Source organism: Microcaecilia unicolor, chromosome 3, assembly GCF_901765095.1.
Source record: "Microcaecilia unicolor chromosome 3, aMicUni1.1, whole genome shotgun sequence".
NCBI classification, from domain to species: Eukaryota; Metazoa; Chordata; class Amphibia; order Gymnophiona; family Siphonopidae; genus Microcaecilia; species Microcaecilia unicolor.
This window is the reverse complement of record NC_044033.1, coordinates 342439186-342451681: the sequence shown is the minus strand read 5'-3', so window position 1 is coordinate 342451681 and position 12496 is coordinate 342439186.

Below are 12496 nucleotides of genomic sequence, written 5' to 3'. Positions count from 1 at the left end.
GCCAGCCAGCCGTCTCTGCCCCGCCCTCGCCTCAAACCAAACAAATCGGGAAGCGAAGCGTCAGGGAAGGAGGCGGCGCTCCCGACGTAAAGCTAGACGTCGGGAGCGCCGCCTCCTTCCCTGACGCTTCGCTGCACGAACCGCCACGGAGGTAAAGTTAAAACGAAGAAGAAAAAAAAAAAAGGAAGCATGGATGCGAACGGGGGGGGGGGGGGGGATGCATGGATGCGAAGGGGGGGCATGGATGCGAGGCATGGATGCGAAGGGGGGGGGGGGGGGAAAGAGGGCGGGCCAGGCTGGGACATGGGAGAGAGAGTAGCATGGATGCGGGGGGGGGGTCATGGAAGGGCAAGGAAAAGGATGAATGGAGGCGGCAGGGGACAGAGGAGCATGGATGGGCATGGATTGGGAGGGCACGACTCAGGGACAGAGGGGAATTGCTGGAAAAGGATGAATGGAGGCGGCAGGGGACAGAGGAGCATGGATGGGTATGGATTAGGAGGGCAGGGCACAGGGAGAGAGGGGAATTACTAGAAATGGATGAATGGAGGGGGCAGGGGAAAGAGGGGCATGGATTGGGAGGGCAGGACTCAGGGAGAGAGGGAAATTGCTGGATAGGGAAAAATGGAGGGGCCAGGTGACAGATGAGCATGGATGGGCATGGATTGGAAGGGGCAGGACACAGGGAGAGGGGAATTGCTGGATAGGGATGAATGGATGGGACAGATGGGCATGGATGGATATGGATTGCACAGCAGGCCTCAGGCATAGAGGGGAAATGCAGGATAGGGAAAAATGGAGGGGCCAGGTGACAGAGGAGCATGGATGGGCATGGATTGGAAGGGCAGGACTCAGGGAGAGGGGAATTGCTGGATAGGGATGAATGGAGGGGACAGATGGGCATGGATGGATATGGATTGCACAGCAGGCCTCAGGCAGAGAGGGGAAATGCTGGATAGGAAAAAATGGAGGGGCCAGGTGACAGATCAGCATGGATGGGCATGGATTGGAAGGGCAGGACTCAGGGAGAGGGGAATTGCTGGATAGGGATGAATGGAGGGGACAGATGGGCATGGATGGATATGGATTGCAGAGCAGGCCTCAGGCAGAGAGGGGAAATGCTGGATAGGGAAAAATGGAGGGGCCAGGTGACAGAGGAGCATGGATGGGCATGGATTGGAAGGGCAGGACTCAGGGAGAGGGGAATTGCTGCATAGGGATGAATGGAGGGCACAGATGGGCATGGATGGATATGGATTGCAGGGCAGGCCTCAGGCAGAGAGGGGAAATGCTGGATAGGGATGAATGGAGGGGGCAGGTGACAGACAAACATGGATGGCCATGGATTGGGAGGGCACGACTCAGGGACAGAGGGGAATTGCTGGAAAAGGATGAATGGAGGGGGCAGGGGACAGATGGCCATGGATTGGGAGGGCACGGCTCACACACACACTCGCTTGGTGTCATACACTCACTCTCACAGAGAATCTGTGTCTCACACACACACTCTCTCTCTTGCCCACACACACACACTCTCTCACACTGTGTCTCACATACAGACTTGCACACACTCTCATTCTCACACACACTCTCTCACAAACACACTCACACCCAGACTCTCTCTCACACACTCACACTTTCACTCTGACTCTCAAACAGTCACTCTCACATACACTCTCCCAAACATACACACTCCAAGGAAAACCTTGCTAGCGCCCGTTTCATTTGTGTCAGAAACGGGCCTTTTTTACTAGTTAGAAATAAGGGACTGCATATGGTGATTCATCTGTAAAAAGTCAAAAGCAGTTCCAGTTGGATAGGCAGTGCCTTAAAAGTGGAGGATAAAAGATTTTTTTCTCACTTATTTGAGTATTTGACAGTTTTTTAATTTATATGAAAGCATCCCATATGTAGATATAAATATCTTGAAATCAAAACTGAATATCACTAAAACAGCTTCAAAAATTATTGTACCTGTTGGAAACAACACTAATAAAGGCTGTATTTTGTGCTCATTTTTCTACACTGTTCTATATAATACAATAATGCATGCCAAATTTCAGTGAGGATATCCTTTTACTGATGGGTTCATCTTAACTGTTGTTGTAATCTACCTTGGCAAGCCTGGTGTTATAAAGATTGAAAGTAAAATTAAACTCCCCTTTCATTGGGGCACATGGAATTACATCTTCTCTTCATCTCTTTTGTACAAATGGATTATTCTGTTTTGAGCATGTTTTAGGGACAAAATCCAGGACAAAACCTCAGCCTGCTTGTCCGACATTGCTGCTTGGATGTCTCAACGCCATCTAAAGCTCAACATGTCCAAAACTGAACTTCTCATTTTTCCCCCTAAACCCACCTCCCCTCTTCCCCCTTTCTCTATCTCTGTTAATGGCTCTCACATCCACCCTGTCTCCTCAGCTCGTAACCTTGGAGTCATCTTTGATTCCTCTCTCTCCTTCTCTGCGCATATTCAACAGATCGCCAAAACCTGTCGTTTCTTTATCTACAATATTAGCAAAATTTGCCCCTTCCTTTCTGAATACGCTGCCAGAACCCTTATCCACACCCTTATCACCTCTCGCTTGGACTATTGCAATTTACTTCTCACTGGTCTTCCGCTCAGCCATCTCTCTCCTCTCCAATCTGTTTAAAATTCTGTGGCATGACTTATTTTCCGCCAGAATCGTTATACCCACACTAGCCCACTCCTCAAGTCACTTCACTGGCTCCCTGTCCGCTTCCACATTCAATTTAAACTTCTCGTACTGACCTTTAAATGCATCCACTCTGCAGCCCCCCATTACCTCTCCACTCTCATCTCTCCCTACATTCCTCCCCGTGACTCCGCTCACTGGACAAATCTCGCTTGTTGTCCCCCTTCTCCTCCATTGCTAACTCCAGGCTTTGCTCCTTTTCTTTCGTGGCACCTTATGCCTGGAATAGACTTCCTAGACCTATACGTCTAGCTCCATCTCTACCTGTTTTCAAATCTATGCTGAAAACCCACCTTTTCACTGCTGCTTTTTAGCTCCTATTACTCCCTCACCCGTAACTGTCTTGTCTGTCTGTATTATTTACATTGTAAGCTCTTTTGAGCAGGGACTGTCTCTTTGTATCAGGTGTTCAGCACTGCGTGCGTCTGGTAGCACTATACAAATGCTAATAATAATAATAATAAGTGGTTTTCATAAGTCAAAATGATAAAAGTAAATATTTTCTTTCATAAGGATCTCTCATTTGTTTAAACATAACTAAATGGGCTATAAGCTCCTAAGCAAACACCCACAGAAGGTGATCTCTCCACAGGAGAACAAAGACAAGCAAACAAACAGTGGATCCAAATGCAGTCCATTGGTTTTCTTATATTTTGTCCTTGTACATAAATAATGCCATACTGGGAAAAGACCAAGGGTCCATTGAGCCCAGCATCTTGTCCACAACAGTGGCCAATCCAGGCCAAGGGCACCTGGCAAGCTTAAAAAGTCAATCGGCACGGTTCTGCATGTTCAGCAGATACTGTAGTCTTGGGCGCCGAAGGTTTAAGCTGGAAAGTAGGGGCCAGGCAAAAAGCCCTGGTGATTTACATTGTGTCAAAACTGGAAATACAGTGAGATAGAATAATTGTGTTCACACTTGAGTAATAACTGAGAAAATGTTGTTGAAAACTGACTTGAAGAAGAAATAAATATATATCACAGAACTGGAAATGGTACGTTTAGACTGACTGGATTTCTGTATGAAGGTAGCTCTGTCCTCATTATTTAATATCTGTCTTTTAAATAGTAGAAATAAGTAATATTAAGTGCATTTTTATAATATAGCACTGCATTCCACAAAGCAAAAGGAGCAAGTTCCCACAAACCATCTTTCTCTTTTGATCTAGGCATGGGGGGGGGGGCGGGGGAACACACACACACACACAAAAAGATTTTAAATGCTCCCAGGTTTCAACCAAATTCATGTCCCTGTAGTCAGCCCCTCCAAATGACACACTGATTACGAGTTTTAACAAATTACTACTCTACCTATGTAAAGGTGTCCTCAGCAGCCTCAGAATTGTTGTGATTAAGACAAGGGCAGCAGACTTTGGGTGATTATTCCATCCACTTCCGAACCTCGGCAGCTGAATTACAATGGAACAATGAGAGCCTGGTTGTCATATTTTGGCAAGGTCTCTCCCCACAGATCATGGTGGGGCACAACCTTCCCATGATTCTTGACGAACTCATCCTACTCTGCACAAAAGTGGACATACATTTCTGGGAATGGGCCCAGGAACATCAGGCCAGTTGCAGGGCTTTTTGCCTGGCCCCTACTTTCCAGCTTAAACCTTCGGCGCCCAAGACTACAGTATCTGCTGAACATGCAGAACTGGGCAGATTGACTTGTTAAGCCTGGCAGACCCCATAAAACAGCAAAGAAGAAGTCTGCATCTCTGCCTATATTGCAGTGGGAACGGCCACTATGCCCGCCTGTGCCCCCAGTAGCCAGGAAACTCGCAAACCTAGCCCTGGCCGGGGAAGCAGGGGTAGGTTTTTCCAGCCAAATTCCCCACTCTTAACTGCTGGTCCTGGCCGCTATCAAGGGCAATCCAGAACTGTCCTCAATGGTATTCATTGATTCCGGGAAAGGGGGTAATTTCATTACTGCAGGCTTGGTCCTACACTATCACATTCCCATTCAGGACCTGCCTCAGCCTATTTCTATCTCTTCCATATATGGTAACATTCAAGCAGTTGGGGATAGGAAATCCACCAGGGTGGATGAACAACAAAATCCCATGCAACCAACAAACAGAAAAGAAAAGTATGAAGTGGACCAATGACTCCAGAGACTGGGTCAAACTGGAAAACTTTAGTACAGACTCGACACAGATCTGTGTTTCAGCCACAGGCCTGCCTCGTGGATAGAGCTACGTTCACATGCGATGCCGGTTTCAAGTCCCAAGGTCTTTTTAAAGACCCCCCGTTATTCAGTGATATCATACCTGTACATATACTACAGAGACTCCTGAGGCAGGCCTGTGGCCGAAATACAGATGTGTCGAGTCTGTAATAAAGTTTTCCAGTTTGACCTAGTAGTCCCAGTCTCTGGACCAATGACTCCAGAGACTGGGACTACTAGGTCAAACTGGAAAACTTTATTGCAGACTCGACACAGATCTCTCTCTCTCTCTGGCTCAAACTGAAGACAAAACTAGTAACTCCTGGGTGACTTCAAACTCCAGGCCAATCAGAGCCCAGAACAACGACATTTGAAAATAGCTGGCCACACCACTGCAGGCACTTCTTCTCTGTGCTTAAACTAAAGGGAGGAATCATTCGCTTTTCTGCAACAGCTTAAAACATAACATGCACCACCTGCTGGCCAAACTAGAGAAATATATTCCAGGAAAATATCAAAACAATTATCACAGGCTTAAAAACCCACTGTTCTGTCACAGCATCTTGTTATATGTCCTGCAATATGCAGTGAACCCCATCATATTGGACCTTCCCTGGCTGCAAACACACAATCCCCGAATCAACTAGGTTTTGGGAGAGCTCGAAGCTTGGAATCAACCCTGCCAGCACTGCTGCATGATTGAGGTGACCCCAGTCCTCCCACTAACCACCTGTCAGGTGGATACCCAACCAGGTCTTCCCAGACCCTACCAAGGCAATGCGGATGTTTTTCTAAACAGTGAGCAAAGATCCTGCCGCTTCACCGACCCAACGACTACCCTATCAATCTGATACCTGGGAAGATGCCTCCAAGGGGCATCCTGAGACTGATGCCATGACCACATATCAAAGATAATCTCCAACAGGATTTTATTCGCCCATCCACATCTCCTGCCAGAGCAGGGTTTTTCATTGGTGGGAAAAAGGATGGGGGTTGCGCCCCTGTATTGATTATAGGGGCTTAAACACAGTAACCATCAGGAACAGGAGGCCTGTATTTTTACCAAATTGAATCTGTGAGGTGCTTACAACCTGATCCGGATCAAAGAGGGGAATGAGTGGAAGATGGTATTCAATACCCAGGATGGGCACTATGAGTACCTCGTCATGCCATTTGATCTTGCCAATGCCCCTGCAGTATTCCAGCGCATCATCAATGACATCTTCCGGGACCTTCTATACAAATGCATCCTTGTCTACCTCGATGATATCTTGATATTCTTTCGCTCATTGGACCAATATTGACAGCAGGTGAAGATGGTACTACATCGTCTGAGACAGAATCACCTATATGCCAAGCTAGAGAAATGCATATTTGAGTGCTCAGAACTACCCTTCCTAGGATACATAATCTCAGATCAGGGTTTCCGCATGGATTCAATGAAGCTGACGGCTATTTGTGACTGGTCCTGGCCCTAAAGATGGAGGGCGCTACAGCGATTTTTAGGATTTGACCGGGGGGAAAAATCCTTGGTGGGAATTGTCCCTCTTAAGTGGGAATTGTCCCGGGGAGAATTGTCCTAGGTGGTAATTGTCTCGGGGGGAATTGGTGGATGGGAACTGTCTGGGTGGGAACTCACCTGATACCGAGAAAAGTACTTGTTTAGCATGTTCGCTTTTTCTTCATCGCTCTACACATTGCTGTCCACACCATCTTTCAGTCTCACAATTCCATTTCTAGCCTTCCTTCCTTCCTTCTTTCATTAATATACCTGAAAACATTTTGTCTCCATTCCTTGCATTTCTAGACATTTGCTCTTCCGCTTCTGCTTTTGCTAGATGTATCTTCCTATTGGCTTCTTTCAGTTCTCCTGGTATACTTTTCTGTGTTCCTTTTTTTGAGTTTTCCTGTATTTCATGAACACCACCTCTTTGTATTTTCTCAGCCATTTGTTTAGAGAACTATGAGGCTCATTTTCAAAGCACTTAGCCTCCCAAAGTTCCATAGAAACCTATGGAACTTAGCCTCCCAAAGTGCTTTGAAAGTATGCCTCCATATCATTTTCCTTTTCTTCTTGCTTTTATCTACTCTCCTTACGCATGTCAGTAACTGTTTTAATAGCTCCTTTCAGCCTGGACCACTGTCTTTCCACTTCTCTGCCTTTCCTTCCCATCAGCTCTTTCTTTGTTAAAGTCAATATGTTTGAAATCTAGAACTTGTTTTGAGTGGCTGCCCTCTGCTCTAGCTTATGATCACTACTGCCCAGGTGGGCACCTACTCTGACATTAGACACACTTTCCCCATTTGTGAGCACCAGATTCAGAGTTGCTCCTTCCCTCGTTGGATCCATCATCATTTGTCTGAGCAGAGCACTTTGAAGGGCATCCACTATCTCTCTACTTCTTTCCGATTCTGCATCTGGCAAGTTGAAATCACCCAGTAACAGCACTTCTCTTTTCTTTCCCAACTTTTGGAAATCTGCAACCAGATCTTTATCAAGCTGCTCCGATTGTATCGGAGATCTGTAGACAACACACATATGGATAGAGGTTCCATCTTCTCTTTTCAAGGCAATCCATATTGCTTCTTCCTTTCTCCAGATCCCCTCATTTCAGTTGCTTTAATATTGTTTCTGACATACAGAGCTACTCATCCACCTTTTCTACCATCTCTATCCTTTCTAAATAGATTATAGCCTGGTATGTTTGCGTCCCTTTCATGGGAGTCATTGAACCATGTCTCCATGATAGCAACTACACCTAAATTTGCCTCTACCATCAGGGCTTGTAGATCATGAACTTTGTTGCTTAGACTGCGAGCATTTGTGGTCATCGCTTTCCAGATACATTTCAATGGTAGTTTCATGTTCTGTATAGTTTTTTTTTTTTTTTACTAATAACAAATGTAGACTATGTAATGAAGAAGATGAAACTATTGATCACTTGCTAAATGAATGTAGCAAACGTGTCTAAACTGACTACAAACAACGTCATGACAGGGTAGCCACAATGCTTGTACAAGAAGTATGACTTTAGAGTCAACAAATACTGGTATAAACACCATGTAGAAAAAGAGAAAATGAAAAAGTCAAGATTTTATGGGACTTTTGAATTCAAGTGGGCTGACATTTGGAACATAACAAACCTAATACCATAGTAATCAAAAATTATACTTCAATTTTCATTGGCATTGCGGTACATGGAATGTGACCCAATTATTCCACATGGATTTGCTGACCCTGAAACTAGACCTGGTTATGAGTACCTGTTTGCTGACTATCCTGAAGAACCCAAGAGATGATTATAAGCTTGTTATTTAACCTGTGCTAAAGGAGACCTGGCATTTAAAAACTTCTGGTGAATTTGGAATCTCTGTTCAGATTCTAGATTCTGACAACATGAGCCATCATTGGTAACTTCATTTTCCTGTTTATGTTTATAGCCCCACCCTCCAATTGTTCCTAGCCTAATCATTGCAGCAGTGGTCCTGATGCTGACAGCCATGCCCCAGGGATCCAAATTGAGCAGCCAGATGTTCCCATTGATGATGACCAAGACTCTTTCCCCAAAGGGTGCTGTGGCAGTTGCTTCTTAAACATTTCTAAAACAATTAAGGTATGGTGGTTATTTTAGAAGCTCTGTTCTTGTTTAGGACTTCTGAAAACTGACATTTTGATGTCCATATTGTATGGACATCCAAACCCTAATTATATAAAGAGGGGTATTTTCGATATGACATCTAAGTCCAACTTTGGATGTTTTGCTCAAAACATCCAAAATTCAAGTGGGGAATATGGCAAATTTCGAAACAGAAAAATGTCTGGTTTTTTTTTATGGCTATTTGCTAGATGTTTTTGTGCTCTGTGCATTTATCTTTGTGGTCCATTAAAAAAATAAATAGAAGTGAAAAATGCACAAAATCAAGCCATTGGGATGTTGGAGGAGCCAACATTCTTTGTAGACTGGCCACATAAACATCCGAGAAGAGCAGTGGGGCACCCTAGGGGGCACTGTAGTGGACTTCACATAAAAGGTCCTAGGTACACATCTTAACGTTGCTCCCTTGTATTGTATAGTCAGGTCTTCAAAACTCATCAAAAACCTACTGTACCCAACTGTACACCACTACAATAGTCCTACTGGCTGCAGGTATCACTTATATGTGGGTACAGTAGGTTCTTGGTGGATTTTGGGGGGATGACACTTTCCACTACAAATGTAACAGTTAGGGTGGATTATGTGCCTGGGTCCCCATCTCAACAGTGCACTGCACTGACCACTAGGCTACTCCAGGGATCTTCTTGCTGCTCTAATAGGACTGGCTATAATATCTGAGGCTGTCATAGAGGCTGATTGATATGTACTGTTTATTTTACATCTTGGGGGGTGGAAGGGGGCCAGTGACCACTGGGGGAGTAAGAGGGGTCATTCCTTTATTGCTTGAGTGGTTATCTGGTCATTTAGGGCACTTTTTGTGGCTTATTCTTTCAGGTCTAGCTCAAAATGTCTTAGTTTTAGTCATGCACATTTTTGTTTTGCTTAATTATGACTGAAAAATGTCCAGGTGCATACACTGCCTCTCATGAATATTCATTGTGGATATTCTGAAAACCTAACTGGCTGGGGTGCCTCTAGGACCAGGTTTGGAAACCACTGGTCTATACCAAACTGTGTCAAAGGCTTTGCTAAAATCTAAATACACCACATCTACCTGTCTCCCTCGATCCAACACCCAGTCAAAGAAATTAATCAGATTTATCTGACAAGACCAGCCTCTAGCGGAACTATGCTGCTTCGGGTCCTGTAATACATTGGATTCCAAAAATTTTAGTATCCTCCATTTTAAAAGCGTTTCCATTAATTTGCTTACCACAGAAGTCAGACTTCCCAACCCCCTCCTTACTTCTGCTTTTGTGGAGTGGAGCCACATCTAGGGTTACCATATGGCTCCAGGAGAAAGAGGACACATTGATCCAGTCCGGGTTTTGCTTCCATTGAAAGCAATGGAAGTAAAACCCAGACTGGCTCAATCTGTCCTCCTTTTTCTGGAGCCATATGGTAACCCTAACCACATCTGCTCTTCTCCAGTCCTCCGAGACCATTCCCGATTCTAGAGAAGCATTGAAAAAGTCAGCCAGCGGAGTTGCTAGAACTTCCCTAAGTTCCTTCAGTACCCTCGGATATATGCCATCCGGCCCCATTGCTTTGTCCACCTTTAGTTTAGCCAGCTCCTCACAAACACAGTTCTCTGAAAATCATTCAGGGACTACCTTGAGTTTGGTGATTGTTTGCAGCTTTGGGTGGAGCTTATGATAGGCCTTCAACATTGCTCCCCAGACAGGGTAATCCAAGGGATTTAGGTCCTGCGAATTTGGAGGCCACTGGTCCTTTTAATAAAATCTGGACAGTTGGCTTGGAGCCAGTCCTATGCGAATCATGCTGTGTGTGCTGACGCACCATCTAGCTTGAAGGTGAATCTGGTGGGCAGCAGTCAATTGCAGTCCTCGATGAGATTAGGAAGAAGATGCAGTAGTGTACCAAGGGCGGGCGGTCTGCCCCAGGTGCAGGCAGCAAAAGGGTGCGTGGAGCAGGTGCGTGGCTGTCAGCTCTGCAGTTCCCTGCCCCCTCTAATGTTACTTCCTGTTCTGGGACAGGGGACCAGAAGAGCCGACTGCTGCTTGCCTGCTTCATACACCCCCTTGCTGGGTGTAAAGGTCTGGTGATGCACTTCTGGGGGGGGGGGGGTGAAATGCTTCGGGGGGTGATGCGCTTCATCAGGGTGATGTGCTTTGGGGGAGTGTGATGTGCTTTGTGGGGTGATGCGCCGAGGGTGTGCGATGTGCCTCGGGTTGGGGGTGATGCACTGGAGATGTGTGATACGCTTCGGGGGTGACGCACCAGGGGGCACAGTGGTGACCTGCCCCAGGTGGCAAACAGGCTAGGAACACCACTAAGAAGATGGCCAATGTAATATGCAGTCAGTTTTAGCTTTCTCATCCACAAAGTGCAGTAATCCCTTGCCACCAAAACACTCATCAGCCGAGACATCATGTGCTGCGCAAACTTTTCGTGCTGAATCAAGCCAAGAGTTGGCTTGATGTCAGCTTTCTTCCCACTCACCAGACTCTGTTGTTTTGGTTACTGACAGGGGTTCAGATAGAAGTTTTTCTCATTGGTGAAGAACACATGTTTCATATCACAAACTTTGAGCCAAAGAAGCAGAGCCACAGCGCATTCCATTCACTTCTGTTTCTTGGCATTGTTGATGACTTGTACTGGTACACGATGACAGGCAGTGAGATGGACAGAACTGTTGCTGATGTCAAGCTCTGCAGCAATCTCACGGGTGCCTAAGTGTTGGCTGCTCTCACCTTCCTGGGAACAAATCAGCTCCTAAATATGTGCGGTGTTTGTCTCTGAGCGTGCAGATTTCGGCCAGTCACTGCTGGTCTCACGTTCCATCGCAGAGCCCATTTGATCAACATGCCAACAAAGTTTATTCACGCTGCTGAGCTTCCAGTTCTTGGGATGATATGTAGCCACTATTGCCTTTGTTCTGAAATCTTGTTCACGTAGTATCTGGATTCTCATTTTGTCCACTACTGACACCTTGCCCATGACTGCCGTTCCAATCTGAAACACTTTTAAAGAAATTATCTGTAAATGATCATATTATCAAATACAAATTATTCAGATTCAGTTTACAAAAATGTACACGACTGTGACATCATTAACGGTAAGCTTGTACCTCAGGTTGTTGTTTGTTTTTTTTTTATAGTAATGGCACTTTTATAGTGCAAACGTTTTTGAATGTGCAAAAATTGCTGGATGGTCACGCTAAAAAGTCTGTTACCTTTGCTGTGTTTAAATATAATCTCATTCCACTTGGCACATAAACATAGATAGTAACAACAAATAAAGCTGTATAATTTCATGTTTAAATTCCAAACGGTTGCTGAGAAAACAGCAAAAAACCCTAGGGGGTTACTTAGTTTTTGTTTTTGCCTCAACCTGTATATATAAAAGACCTGAAGTGGGGATTTGAACTTGGATCCCTTGGCTCTCCGTATAGTGCTCTAACCATTAGGCTACCCCTCTACATGTATGTCTGTGTGGCTATTTTATAAGATGGATGCTCCTATGCTGCCACATAGACATCTGTGCCCCTTGTTTTCCCGTTCATTGTTTGGACATTTCAGTTTGTAAAATGGATGTTCATGCTGGATATTTCCAGCACATTGACATCCATCTCACATGTATTTTAGAGCAGGCTGTGTCCTGTTCTAAAATACATGTGAGATGGGTGTCTGTTTGTGACATACTGAGTTGGACGTCCTTTCTAAAGTGCAACTCCATGTCTCATTTGAGTTTATTTGCAAGGTGACAGCATGAGAAAAGAGGAAATAAGTTACTGGAATCAGTCATGAACGTGAAAGAAAACTAGCAGTCTGTGAAAAGACAGATTGTAAAGAATGTGCTGAGCAGTGTGCCCTGGTCACAAGAAAGTCATGTTACTAGTAAAGTGGTACAAAGAGTAATTATAATAGTAACTATTAAGGAAACTTTTCATAGCTTCTACAGAGGCTCTCTTGAATAACTATAGTATA